This window comes from Macaca thibetana, chromosome 2, assembly GCF_024542745.1.
Source record: "Macaca thibetana thibetana isolate TM-01 chromosome 2, ASM2454274v1, whole genome shotgun sequence".
Classification (NCBI taxonomy): domain Eukaryota; kingdom Metazoa; phylum Chordata; class Mammalia; order Primates; family Cercopithecidae; genus Macaca; species Macaca thibetana.
Genome location: NC_065579.1, coordinates 177,474,398 through 177,488,446, shown reverse-complemented (window position 1 = coordinate 177,488,446; position 14,049 = coordinate 177,474,398). Strand labels below are relative to the sequence as shown.

Below are 14,049 nucleotides of genomic sequence, written 5' to 3'. Positions count from 1 at the left end.
GAAAAGAGGTCCTCGAAAGGTTCTTTTTCGCAGCTCCAAAAACATTTCTTGTCTAGCACGAAAGTCCTGGCTCTTAGACCCAGACTGGCAACCTGTGATGTGCAAATGCTGACCATTAGAAACTGGGTCCACCCAACACGGAGATTCCCACGGTTGTTCTCTTGCCCTTGTCCCAACATATGCCGGACAGCATGGTCACGCCCACATATCCCCACGTGTGTAGAACATTATGGCGCCCTGCATTTACATATTAAAGGACCGGGGTGGGAAAGCCAGTTTTTTCACAGCCTACCTAAATGACATGCCTGGTCAAACCAATCCCTTGAGCCATGGAACTGAAATCAGACACCGCCTCCTCTAGCCATCACGTAAAACTAGCTAGTATCCTCCAAATGCAGTCTCCTCTTTCGGCTTTGGAACCCCACTCCGGGTCTGTCCCGGGAGCTTCTTCCTTCTGTCTTTTTGCTTCTTTCTTGCCTATTAAACTCTCCCCTCCTTAAAAAAACCACTCCACTAGTGTCCATGTTGTTTTATCTAATTCAACGTGAGACAAGAGCTCTGGTGTTCCTCTGCTCATCAGAGGCATATTACTTGTAAATTCACAAAAGTAAATAAAGAATATATGATAAATGCTTTTGTTAAGTACAGATTATTACAGTTACAAAAATGAGGGATTTTTCATCTAACTTGATAGACTAAAGAAATCAAAAGGGAAGCAAATGCCTGTGTTAGACAATTGCTTGCACATTGCTGGTCAAATAGCGTCAAGACTAGAAAGAAAAACAAAAATAGACTGCATATAGCAAAAATAATTCACTTACTTGAAGCTAGATATAGATTTCATTAATTTCTTACTAAGGCTTGTTTTTAACTTGATTACAGCCTTAGTACCCTGGCACAGTATAATATTAACAAAACAAAAATTAGACATTGTTCTCCATCTACTTTGAATCACCAATCATTCTCGACTATTTTTTAATGTAGAAATTTCTAATTAAAGTAGTATCTTCAAATAGTATGTTTATATTTCTGAACTCGTTGATTAGAACTGACAACTGAAGTCAAAATACTGGTACTTAAGAGTGGGCAGACCAAATAATGAAGTAAGTTTTGATAGTTAAAGCAGTATTTCCCAGACTGTAATGGACGCCTCTCCAATTGCTAATTGCTATGCATATCTTTAACAATGTTTTCTGGTCACACGCATTTTGGAATCTTGGGTTAAACAATTTAGATAGGCTTCGGGTCCATATGAACTCTCAAAGCCTTTTACATACTCATGTGCCTTATTAAGCATTGGGTGGAGGACACATTGACAAGATTATGTTTATTTCCCAAACTTATTTGATAATGGAGACTTTATTTTCATTAACATCTGAATTATGTCCCCACAAAGCTTACTTCTAATTGGGTATGGACATGCAAAAACATGCCTAATATTCTAAAAGTTTAAGAAATTATGAAGTAATTGACCTTCATAGCCATTAAGATATTTCAGCTTTCATTCAATTTAACATTTCAGTTTTCATTCTAATATTTTAAAAGAAAGGGAATACTTATATCATTCGATCTACCTAACATTATTATTTATCTGACTTATGCTTAACTTAAACTTATAAAGAAATGTGAGAAGGTATGAAGAACTTGTAAAAAGAAGAACAACAGAATAGGCCGCACCGAGAAAGGTTCCTGAACATTTTTCTAACAGTATTCTTGCATTACGTAACCCCTAGATACATCCAATGTCTTGTTTGCCATAGGTAACAAGGGTTCATGGAGAAATTTGATATCCGCTTCCTTAATAGGTGTCTAAGTTAGGAAATGATCGGAAGAAATACAGTTAGACGATCATTGAATCTTTTCTTAAGATGAATGTTTCTGCAAAAATCTACCTCAGTATTTGCACTACATAGTAATGATATGAATCTGACATGGCTACAGGCTTTGGAATGCTTTAAATGTATTTGAATTCCAGACATAGATGTTTTACTGGTAGATAAATAAATATCAAATATGACTAAATCATTCATTCTGAAATTGCTTAAGAAATGCTTAGACGTTCATACTGTATTCATATTCAGTGTTTTATACGATCTTTGAGAAATACCCTTACATTTCTGGAAAGATAATGGAATTTTAAAAGTATACTATACAGACTTTAGGAGCAAATATTTTAATATAGTCTATGTCTGGAAGTAGTAATGATTTAAAGGATTAAGTCTGTAAGTGTGTTACCCTTAAAGATAGTCTCATGGAATTGAAAGCTGCATTTGCTTCCACCGCTAAACCAAGGAAAGTTGTTACTGTGGTAAAGGTAAACTGCAGCTCAATCTTTGCTGAAGTGTTTGCCACAGCTCTTTATTCCCAAATCTACTTAGCTCACTAACCCCACTCTAAAAGAAATAGACATATAGAAATAATATAGGCTTCTTTTGAATCTTAGTTACTAGAAAAATCTTGTTGACCACATCATACTCACCCCATTTTGCTTTATTATATTTAAGCTTCAGAAGTATTCCTATCATTACATTTACATTACATTTACATTAAACTTTTTATAATTTTTCTTCTAATACAAATAGATTACTTCTGAATAGTATTGAGAGGTGACAGTGTGCTAGCAGCCCTCACTCTCAGCACCTCCTCGGCCTCAGCATCCACTCTGGCAGTGCTTGAGGAGCCCTTCAGCCTGCCATGGCACTGTGGAAGCCCCTCTCTGGGCTGGCCAAGGCCAGAGCTGGCTCCCTCTGCTTGCGGGGAGGTGTGGAGGGAGAGGAGTGGGCGAGAACTGGGGCTGCCTGCCGTGCTCACAAGCAAATGAGAGTCCCTGCGGGTGCGGGTGCGGGTGTGGGCTCGGTGGGCCCCGCACTCGAAGCAGCTGGCCGGTGCCACCGGCCCAGGGTAGTGAGGGCCAGCAGCTGCGGAGGTTGCACTGGGTCCTCCAGCACTGCCAGTCCACCTGCACCACGCTCAAATTCTCCCCCGGCATCAGCCGCCTCCCTGTGAGGCAGGGCTCGGGACCTGCAGCCTGCCATGTCTGAGCCCCCACCCTCCGTGGTGGGCTCCCATGCAGCTTGAGCCTCCCTGATGGGCGCCACTCCCTGCTCCGTGGCGCCCAGTCCCATCGACTGCCCATGGGTTGAGGAGGGCAGGCACAGCTCGGGACTGGCAGGCAGCTCCACCTGCAGCCGGGGTGTGGGAACCACTACGGGAAGCCATCTGGGCTCCTGAGTCTAGTGGGGACTTGGAGAACTTTTATGTCTAGCTAAGCAATTGTAACTATACCAGTCAGCACCCTGTGTCTAGCTCAAGGTTTGTAAATACACCAATCGGTAATCTGTATCTAGCTAACCTAGTGGGGACTTGGAGAACTTTTCTGTCTAGCACTGTGTGGCTACCTAAAGGATTGTAAAGGTACCAATCATACTCTGTGTCTAGCTCAGGAATTGTAAATGCACCAATCAGTATCCTGTCAAAATGGTCCAATCAGCTTCTCTGTAAAATGGAACAATCAGCAGGATGTGGGTGGAGCCAGATAAGGGAATAAAAGCAGGCCAGGGGAGCCAGCCAGCGACAACCCACTCAGGTCCCCTTCCACTCTGTGGAAGCTTTATTCTTTTGCTCTTTATGATAAATCTTGCTGCTGCACACCCTTTGGGTCCACGCTGCCTTTAAGAGCTGTAACACTCACCACAGAAGGTCTGCAGCTTCACTCCTGACAGCGAGACCACGAACCCACCAGAAAGAAGAAGATCCAGTCACATCTGAACGTCTAAAGGAACAAACTCCGGACACACCATCTTTAAGAACTGTAACACTCACCGCGAGGATCCGCAGCTTCGTTCTTGAAGTCAGTGAGACCAAGAACCCACCAATTCCGGACACAGTATTAGTCAACACAGTGGACTATCCAGAGAGCCTGATGCATGGTGTTTAAGCAGGGATTTTGAAAGCAAACAGTCTAACTTCTCTACTTACCCACCTCACTGAATTATTGTGAGACTTCAACCCAGTAAAATGCTTAAAATAATGGCATATTGTAAATACTCAATAAATGTTGTTGTTTCATTACTAACAAAGAGGATTAGTTAGGGCTAACAGTTCACAGTTCTCCAATGGTTCACCTTAATTTAATAATATTGTTGCTTGATGCCAAAACTCCAGATGGTAACAAAATATTAATTTTACTTTCATGTTATTTTCTAGTAATTTCCATATGCATATATTTATCGATTCATTGTATGTCTTCTTCCAATATAATGCATATTTTATAAAAGCAGAGACTTCTGATCATTGTTATATCTCCAATATTTCTGACCATTTCTGCATTTATTAAATCATTGATAAACATTTCATTAAATAACAGATAATAATTTTCCTTAGGACATATGCATGTAAAATGGGTGGAAAGGCCAAGAAGAAATTAAAGGAATTCTTGAGTATTTAAAAGGAAATGGGCATTCCTAATTTTTCCTTACAAAATTGTATTACAAAAAAGTAGTAACATTCCAACCACAACCTGACGGCCAGATAGGTAAAGATATCTAAATATTTTCTAAAATTTAACCAATGTGTCACATTTTTTTATCTTTTGGTGTAGTGATACTTTTATAGTTTCTACAAGGGGCAAATATTACCTTTACAATAAGAAAAAATGTACTCTAATAAATTAAAAGACAAAAAAAGCATGATTTAATTATTTAACACAATCTAAAAATTTTAAAATGAAACATTGGATACCATAAAAATGTGTTACTATATTTTTTGTTTGTCAAACAACTAAAATTGAGATGAACTGAGATAATATCTGGTACCTAAGATACCAAGACATTCAATTAGTCCACAATTACATGTGGAAAAGTCTATGCCCAAACGGTAATGTATCACAGTCTAGCAAAGGGTATTTTTCCCCCAAAGTCATTGATATTATTTCTAGAATATTCGTGGAACATCTTTTGCCAAGACCAAATGCGACTGATTATAACCTACCCTTTCTACCCAGGTCCACATTCATTACTTCACAAATGACAAAGTTATGTGAGAAAAAGGAAAAGTAGTGTGAGGGAAAATAAAGCAAATGTGACACAAAGAATCTTTCTCTACCATTTTGCCAAGACTACTACTTCAAATGTCTTAAGTTAAAAACTCTAATACTAGATTATTTATAGGTACAATAAGATTTTTCAGATAGCTTATAAAAATCTATATAATTGAATCAGTGATTTAATAATAAAAATAAGAAAAAAAGGAACTATCTGAAGAGATGTTTAAATATTCTAATTGGATTAACAAGCATAGTAATATGATTATTCACAGGTGTTTATATATTAATTTAATACAAATAAAAATTATTTATATTATTACTAAATGCTGCAATGTGTTGACCTTAAAATTCAGGTCAATCTATGTTTTCAATTATCTATTTTCATTCAAAATAGAAAAAATAAATGAGTTTGGCATTTTGGTATGTTTACTAATAGAAAACAATAATGGCAACACGATCAATGAATGATTCAGTTAAATGTAGGGTTTGTTACAATTTTTTGAATATATTAGACACACCAGATTTAAATTCAATCTAAAACCGTATATAAGTCTTAGATGACTTATTATATAGGCATTTTATAATTGCTTTTGAGCAACCTATAACCAAAGGTGTTTGCAGACTAGGCCTTAGATTTACACAGTCCCAGCTTCATTTTCATTCTTTAATAATATTAGTAGAACAAAATATTATTTAGAGTAATATTAAACAGTAATACCAAACTAAATGCCTTAGCAGAATATAGACTTTTATTTTTTGCAAAAACAAATAGCATTGAATTCTGGTTTTAGCTACAACATGTAAAGATATTGGTAGTCATCACTCCCCTCTTACATCAAGGGAAAGGCTGAACAAACAAAATCAGTCACTTAAATTGGACTTATCGGGGAACTGAGATCACAGGGTAAACCCCAACCCAGCACCTTTAGAGATAGACAAATACAGTGAATCACAGCTTAAATCAGCTTATAAGAACCAGAAGCCATCAGAACCATAAATTGGTAGAAACACTTAAACAGTAACGTTGACAAATTGCTAGAGGCATGTGGAGACTTGTGTGAGAATGAGAATGAGAATCCCCTGGGGTTCACATCCTTAGGGAGCCCCCACATTTTAATAATTTTAACATCCAGGAACCCCACTGCATTCTTATAGTAAAGAGGCAAAAAAATCCCTTTTTTGCTGGGGCAAGGATGAGAAAAGAAACCCATTTTGAAATATGCCCAGAGTATCGGTCATAACAAAGGCCTCCCCAGCAAGAGGAGAAATTTACCAGAGCCTTAGCTGACTTGGGGGGAAGGAAATTAGCCAACTATAACCACTCTAGAATGTCCTCAATTACCTAAGGGGAGGGGAAACCAAGCTGTGAAACAGCTGTAAGGTCACAGACCCACTAAAATAATGAGACTTAATCAGATAATTCTAGACTTCCTCTTCTCCCCCTACACCTTACCATCACAACAACACGGACCCAGTATAATATCAGTAGATTATAGCTGAAAGAGCCAGAAGGCTCACACTCCAAGAGAATCTCAAAAAAGTTACAAGAGAAATTAAGAAAACAAAAAAGTCACTTGAGGAAATTGAGACCTCTGATACCTAAAACCACAGCAACCGTTAAAACAGCCCAACCCTCTAGCAAAATTAACATAAAACCTGACACTGAATACCTATTTGCCACAGTTCCTATTACCTGATGTATCATAACCGGCTTTCAACAAAAAACTACAGAGCATGCTATAGGCAAGGAAAAAAAAAATGTGAAGGGGCAAAGCAAAAATCAAAAGTAGATTTATATATGGCAAAGATATTAGCTCTATCAAATCTGACATTTAAAATGAGTATGATTAAATGCTAAAGGACTCTAATGGAAAAAATCAGACAACTTGCAAGAACAGGTGAGTTACAAAGGTTGAGAAAGGAAAATGCTAAGAATCAGAAGTGAAACTAGAAATCAAAAACACAGTAACAAATAAAGAGTGCTCTTGATGAGTTCACCAGAAAAGTACCATTGAGTTTGAAGAGAGATGAACAGAAACTTCCCAAACTAAAATATAAAGAAAAAAAAATACAAGAACTATGGAACAATTTCAAAATGTGTACTACAAATAATTGGAGTACCAGAACACAGAGACAATGAAAATGAAAAATATATATATATATATATTTGAAGTAACAGCTTCCACCTGAGCTCACCTTGCTCTGCTCATATCCATGGCCCAGGTAGGAAGCCAGTTTAATCGACAATGTGTTCTTCCTAAACTTGTACAGAGCCTGAAGTTGGTCTGTGCCTGACTCAAGTTCAGTTCCGCTCTGGACCAAGGCTTTCTACTGAACCATTTTACGGCCTCTGCAACGGAGTCACCTCACTCTTTGCCGTGGAAAACCTAAAGAACAGCTTGCAGACATCTAAGTTTACTCCCTTCTCACACTTAACAACACTCCAGAGAAATTAGGTAACATTAAACTCCTTTCCTCTCCCTGCCGACCCCATGGTTCAAAGCCAAAACATTTGGTGCAGACACTACTTAGGTTGAATTGGGGTAAGAGATATTGGCAGGGAGACCCAAAATGCCGTATCTTCCAAGAGTCTGAAATGTGAATAAGGGTAAAGTCACCTGACATGTTCCCCTCAAATTACTTAATACATATGTCTGAAGCCTTCATTTCTTTTCTGTGACATCTTTCTTCTCCCCACAATGTATTAGAATAAAAGGGGTAAGTTTTTCTCCTTGACTTCAGCTTTATACCTAAAGTTTAATGGCAGGAAAGCACGGAAGAGAAAGAACAGCACAAGCTTATCTATAAAGGCACCCAAAGTCAGTGGTTTTTAAAAACATATTATCAATTATCATTAATATTAACACTAATATTATTATTTTTTTTTTTTTTTTTTGAGGCGGAGTCTTCACTCTGTCGCCCAGGCTGGAGTGCAGTGGCACCATCTCGGCTCACTGCAAGCTCCGCCTCCCAGGTTCGCGCCATTCTCCTGCCTCAGCCTCCCGAGTAGCTGGGACTACAGGCGCCCGCCACCGCGCTCGGCTAATTTTTTGTATTTTAGTAGAGACGGGGTTTCACCGTGTTAGCCAGGATGGTCTCGATCTTCTGACCTCGTGATCCGCCCGCCTCGGCCTCCCAAAGTGCAGGGATTACAGGCGTGAGCCACCGCGCTATTGATCATTATTAATATGATTAAGATTAATTTGGTCCAGATATCTATTTTTATGATGTAAATCTTAGTCTAAGGCCTAACAAATGATCTTATGCCTCTTGGTTCATCTGCTGACCCCACTATTCCCTATTCCAAGATTCCACTATTCCCTATTCCAACCCAGGATTACAATTGGGTTGGTGCAAAAGTAATTGTGGTTTTTGCCACTGAATGTAATGGCAAAAACCGCAACTACTTTTGCACCAACCTAATATTCATAGTAAAACACACGCACACACACAAGTCACTACATACAATATTATATTATTTCAGAAATAATTGTGAGTTTTTGAATGCATGGAGTAGAGGTGGTTTTCTTGCAACTAAATGCCAAAAATAATTTTCACTGATGAATTAAAGCTGCCACAATGTAAATAATAGCACATCTCATGGTTAAAGCAATCAGTAGAGGAAACATCAAAATTTGCAAGAAATATTTTTTCTCAAAAATTGCTAATTTGCTGGCAAGGAACTCCGCTCCTGGTTATATCATTAACAGAAATTAAAAGAATGTTATTTTCTTTACTTCATTCATCTCCTCCTACCATTGAGAAGCTCCAGAATATATTTTATAACTGAAATTAAGGGAAATAGCAGTTAAAGTAGCATATATTATCTATTTGTCCCAGTGAATTCCACATACTTGCCATTTCATTCTCCTTCATAAGGAACAGCTTTAGTCAAGGGAAGGAGTTTTCCAAATGTGACTTTTCAGAAGCGATTCAGGCGATGTCACAGGACATTTTGAGGCTCCTCACTCTGAAAACAGCCCTCTCCCTTTCAACCCAAACCAGTATAATTTTACTTGTTTTTAAATGTGATCTCCCTAGAAAGAACAACAACAAAAAAAAGTTTGAAAGCTTCTGGTATGGAAGAGTGAGTCCTGGAAAAACCCAGGAGTTCTGGCATTTAGTAGCAGTTTTGTCATTAAATTTAGAGAAATTTCTCAGTAAATCCTACTGGGTGTTTCAGATCATGCTGGATTACATGCTCTCAAAAGTCACCAGCAGATATCACTTTTAGTAATTTCAGTACTCTGCTGAAATCCATTTCTTATTAACTTCATTAGAATAATGTAGTTATAGGATCTACTTGTAACCGAATTCTGCTTTGAGTAAATCAGAAGACACTACAATTGAAAGGACAAGACATATGCCCAATTGATATTTACATATTTTCAAGTATCTAATAGTGTTTTTAATGGAGTTTAGCTAAATATTTAATACATTTAAACAATAGTGAGAGAAAAAATACACACATATAATATGTAAATGTTTTAACATCAAACTGAAACTGAGTTATAAATGCAGCATAAACTAAAAACAGGTTATGTTTTTCTTCTTTTTCCAATTAAAAAATAAACCTTTTCCTTTCTACCTTATGAGAAAAAAACATGGCCTAGTCATTGTTCTTCTTAAACCAATGCTCATAAGCTCTGTTGACATTAACATCCAATTTTAGTCCTGAGAACTACTTTGGTAGTTTTCTGCTCATTTAACATGTATTTTGCATTTTCTAATTGCCAGACCTGGGTGTAAGTTTCTGAGGTCCAAAGATAAATAAATTAAACCTTCCCACATTTGTAAGATTAAAAGTTTGATAGAGTAAGCAGAAATCTACAAAACTAATTACTGTGCACACTAAGTGCACATAGTGTGGTTGTGAATAGTAAGTGAGGGAACAAATGCAGGAGCACAGTGCCCTGCGCACAGGGATCACTAGGCACCAGATCTTTTTAGAAACACCTATTGCTTTATTTCTAACAATTCCCCAACCACCATTCATGCTATGGTAAATACTATCCTAAGGACAACTTGGCATAGTAGACCAAGCAAAGGCATCACATTATTGGACTGCAACGTAAACTAATAAAATCACAACCTGGTATCAGACAGGTTTGGAAGAATGCTTACTGTACCAGTATATCTCACCTGAGAGAGAGTTTCTTACATTGAGATTGAGTAGGAAAAGAATTTGTAGGGCAAGCAAAGTGTCAGTGGTCAACTAAAGTCTTTAGAAAGCTGAGTTTAAAGGGAATGAGTGCCTGCTTCACCTCTGGACGTTTGGGACGCAGCAGTTTCGCTGTGGTCCCAGTGTTATCATCACAGGAAGCAGCAAAGCAAAGTGCCTCCTGGAAAAGCTGCTTGGAAGGCTGGGGACAGGAGGAGGAGGGGTTCTCCCACGGAACACCCTGGGGGCACAGAGTAGTTTTAGAGAACAAACTTCCCCGATTTTTGGAGGAAAGTATGGGAAGTAAGTTAAAAGGGAGAAAGTGCCTATAGCCTAGAGGCATCTCACAATTATGGCAAGGGAAACAACCAAGTCCATCTGGGCCATATACCCAGAGGCCGGTAGTGAACAGAAGTATCTCAATGCATGCTAACTGGAGCTGTATGAATGGCTAATAATTAAACTTCTTACCAGCATGATGCCATAAAGCTATCTTAGACCAACAGACCTTAAAAACCTGTCTGGGTGTAGGCACTAAAGGAAACACAATATAAATCTGAAATGACCAAGTTTACCCAAATTGATTAAAATTAGGTAGTTTCCCTAAAAACACTAAGTCACTTTTTTTCCATGCCTGGCATTTTTGGCCTGTGATTTTGAATCTAGGACTCTAAATTATAGTTATTATTCTTCTTATTAATTAATAGTCATGTCGGAAGTCCAACAGTCATGTCGGAAGTCCAACAAAGCTTGTTTTTAAAGCAGAAGCAGAAATTTTCACAAGGATCCTATTTAGGTACAACAACATGGCTATTAAGAAAGCCTGTAGTCTTAGCTACTCAGCAGGCTGAGGCAGGAGAATGGCGGGAACCCGGGAGGCGGAGCTTGCAGTGAGCCGAGATTGCGCCACTGCACTCCAGCCTGGGCGAGAGTGAGGCTCCGTCAAAAAAAATAAATAATAAATAAATAAATAAATAAATGATAAAAAATTTAAAAAAACAGGGAGAAAAGCAGAGATGAAGAAATGAAGGAGGGGAAGGGTGTCCCCAGGTCTGAAGCCCCAACAGTACCTTTCAAGAAGGGGACTCGAGTGGTGGCCTTGGCCCCTTCTATCTGTAATTCCCGCAGCTCTGGTCAGGGCAGAAATCTCCGTGGCTCTATGAAAGATTGTCTTGGGGCAATTAGTTTGGTACGCACATCGTTGGCATATGGAACTGTACAGTGGACGCACCTGACGGCGATGCATACCCCGAGTCTACCGTGAGAATGACCCTGCATGGCAGACGCAGCTGAATGCAGTTCCGAGCTACGGAATCCAGGAGGGGCCAACCCAGAGTCATTCCTTATTTAGGAGGAACGTCTGAGCCCCTGGCCCTTCCTGTGGAACGCGTACAGGAAACTGAGGCTCTTCGTTTTGGCGTAAATGAAGGTTGCCAGGTGGAGATTGTTAGGGGGAGGGTACTAAGTGAAAATACTATGTGAACTACATGCCTTTTGCAAACAATTGCGGTTCTCCTGTCCAGCCTGCCACTACTGGACTCTTTCCTCTGTATGTAAGCCCTTAGTAAAACCCCATGTGTCCTTAAAAAAAAAAAAAAGAAAAAGAAAAAGAAAAGAAAGCAATCTAACATCACATTATTTAGCACTATGATTAAGTAACAAAGCACTGATTGGTCCCTGCAATAATATACAGGCATAGGCTGTGTCAGGATTAAAAAATTATATTTTCGATCATAGCAAAGGTAAGATGATTTACACCAAAATATAGCGACAGCTTCTTATAACATAAAATTAATTAACTTGAAAAGATCTGTGATTACTGTTGATACATTTAAATTATTTTGTTTTCCTTCATGTAAGTCTTATAACGAAAAATATTTTTAATTAAAAAAAAACTAAGAAAATACATAAACTACTAAAATAAATAAACTCTATATTTAATTTTCTCATTTGCCTTTGGCAATTATGCTAATTATAAGTACAGGTTGAGTATTTCTTATATAAAATAGAGATCAGATTCTAGATTTTGGATTTTTTTCAGATTCTGAAATATTTGCATATACAGTCCATAATGCGATATCTTGGGGATGAAATCCAAGTCCAAAAACAAAACCCATTTATTTATCATATATATTTTAGATATAATCCATCGCCCGAAGGTAATTTTATACAATATCTTAAGTAATTTTGTTCATGAAACAAATTTTTGACTGCATTTTGACTGTGACAGTCACAAGAGGGCAGGTATGAATTTTTCCACTTGCGATGTCATATCAATGTTCAAAAAGTTTCAGACTTGAGGACTCTGAATTTCAGATTTTCTGATTTAGAGATGCTCACCTGTACTACATTCAAATTCCATCTTAATGATTTGTGAACTAGACAAATTTATCATCAGTTAAAATGTCGGAAGCAGAAGTGTATGATGAAGAATGTATAATACCTGCAATACATTTAAAAGGTTAACTCTGCAAGACATGAACTCAATCTACTAAATATTAAGGAAAAATAGTATGTTGCTTCAATGACTGAATAACTAGTAACACATCAAATTATATCACAAAAATTATGTACTAGTTGCCTCACAGGGATTAGACAATTGGAAAAAATTTATTTTCAATTATTAATCTTTTCTAATAATAAATTATATTTAACAATGTATATCTGTAACCAGCTGACATTTTGTGAACTTTCGCCAAAAACTTTTGTGGGTACATAGTAGGAGTATATATTTTTGGGGTACATGGGATGCTTTGAGACAGACGTGCAATGTGAAATAAGCATGTCATGCAGAATGGGGTATCCATCCCCTCAAGCATTGATCCTTTGAGTTACAAACAATCCAATTTATCTTTAAGTTATTTTAAAATGTACAATTAAGTTATTATTGACTATAGCACCCTATTGTGCTATCAAATAGTAGATCTTATTCCTTATTTCTAACTGCCAATATGTTTTTTTACCCATTACCATCCCCACCACCACTCTAGGCCTCCCCACCTACTATCCTTCCCAGGCTCTGGTAACCATAACTTTTACTCTCTATGTCCATGATTTCAGTTCTTTTGATTTTTAGATCTCACAAATAAGTGAGAACAGATGTTTGTCTTTCTGGGCCTGGCTTATTTCACTTAACATAATGATCTCCAGTTCCATCCATGTTGTTGCAAATAACAGAGTCTTACTCAGTTTTATTGCTGAATAGTACTCCATTGTGTATGTGTAGCACATTTTCTTTATCCGTTCATCTGTTGATGGATACTGAGGTTGCTTCCAAATCTTAGCTATTGAAAACAGTGCTGCAACAAACATGAGAGTGCAGATATCTCTTTGATATACTCATTTCCTTTCTTTCGGGTATATACCCAGCAGTGAGATTGCTAAATCACATGATAGCTCGATTTTCAGTTTTCTGAGGAATCCTTGCTGTCTGGAAGAACAGCCCTTGTTCACTGTCTTCCACGGCCATCCAGAGCTGGGATAGGCATAGGCAAGATGTCTTTCTGGAACAGGATCAATTTAGTAATTCTCCTGTTGAGACAGTTCTGGAGTCCAAGGGACTGAATGATCATCCAGTTTCTATCATTTCTACTTGAAGATATGTTAGCAATGTTGTCTCCGATGTTAGACAAAATTATTTTTCCCATTTATTTACTGCTTTTTTTCTCCACGCCCTGTGTCATATTATTTTGCATTTCTTCCTACAAGAGGTAGCACATTTGGTATTGTCATATGACTTGCTTGGCCAATGGCATGACAGTAGACGTGATTTGGCAGAGGACTGAAATGTGCTTGTGTATTTGAGCTTGTGTTCAGTGTGTGTGCCACCATCATGACAGGATCA

At 37.9% G+C, this 14,049-nt stretch overlaps 1 pseudogene; it reads left to right on the top strand.

The window, feature by feature from the left end:
* The first annotated feature begins 11,498 nt into the window (after positions 1–11,498).
* LOC126949035 (protein RCC2-like) overlaps positions 11,499–14,049 on the top strand; it is a 66,638-nt pseudogene continuing 64,087 nt past the window's right edge.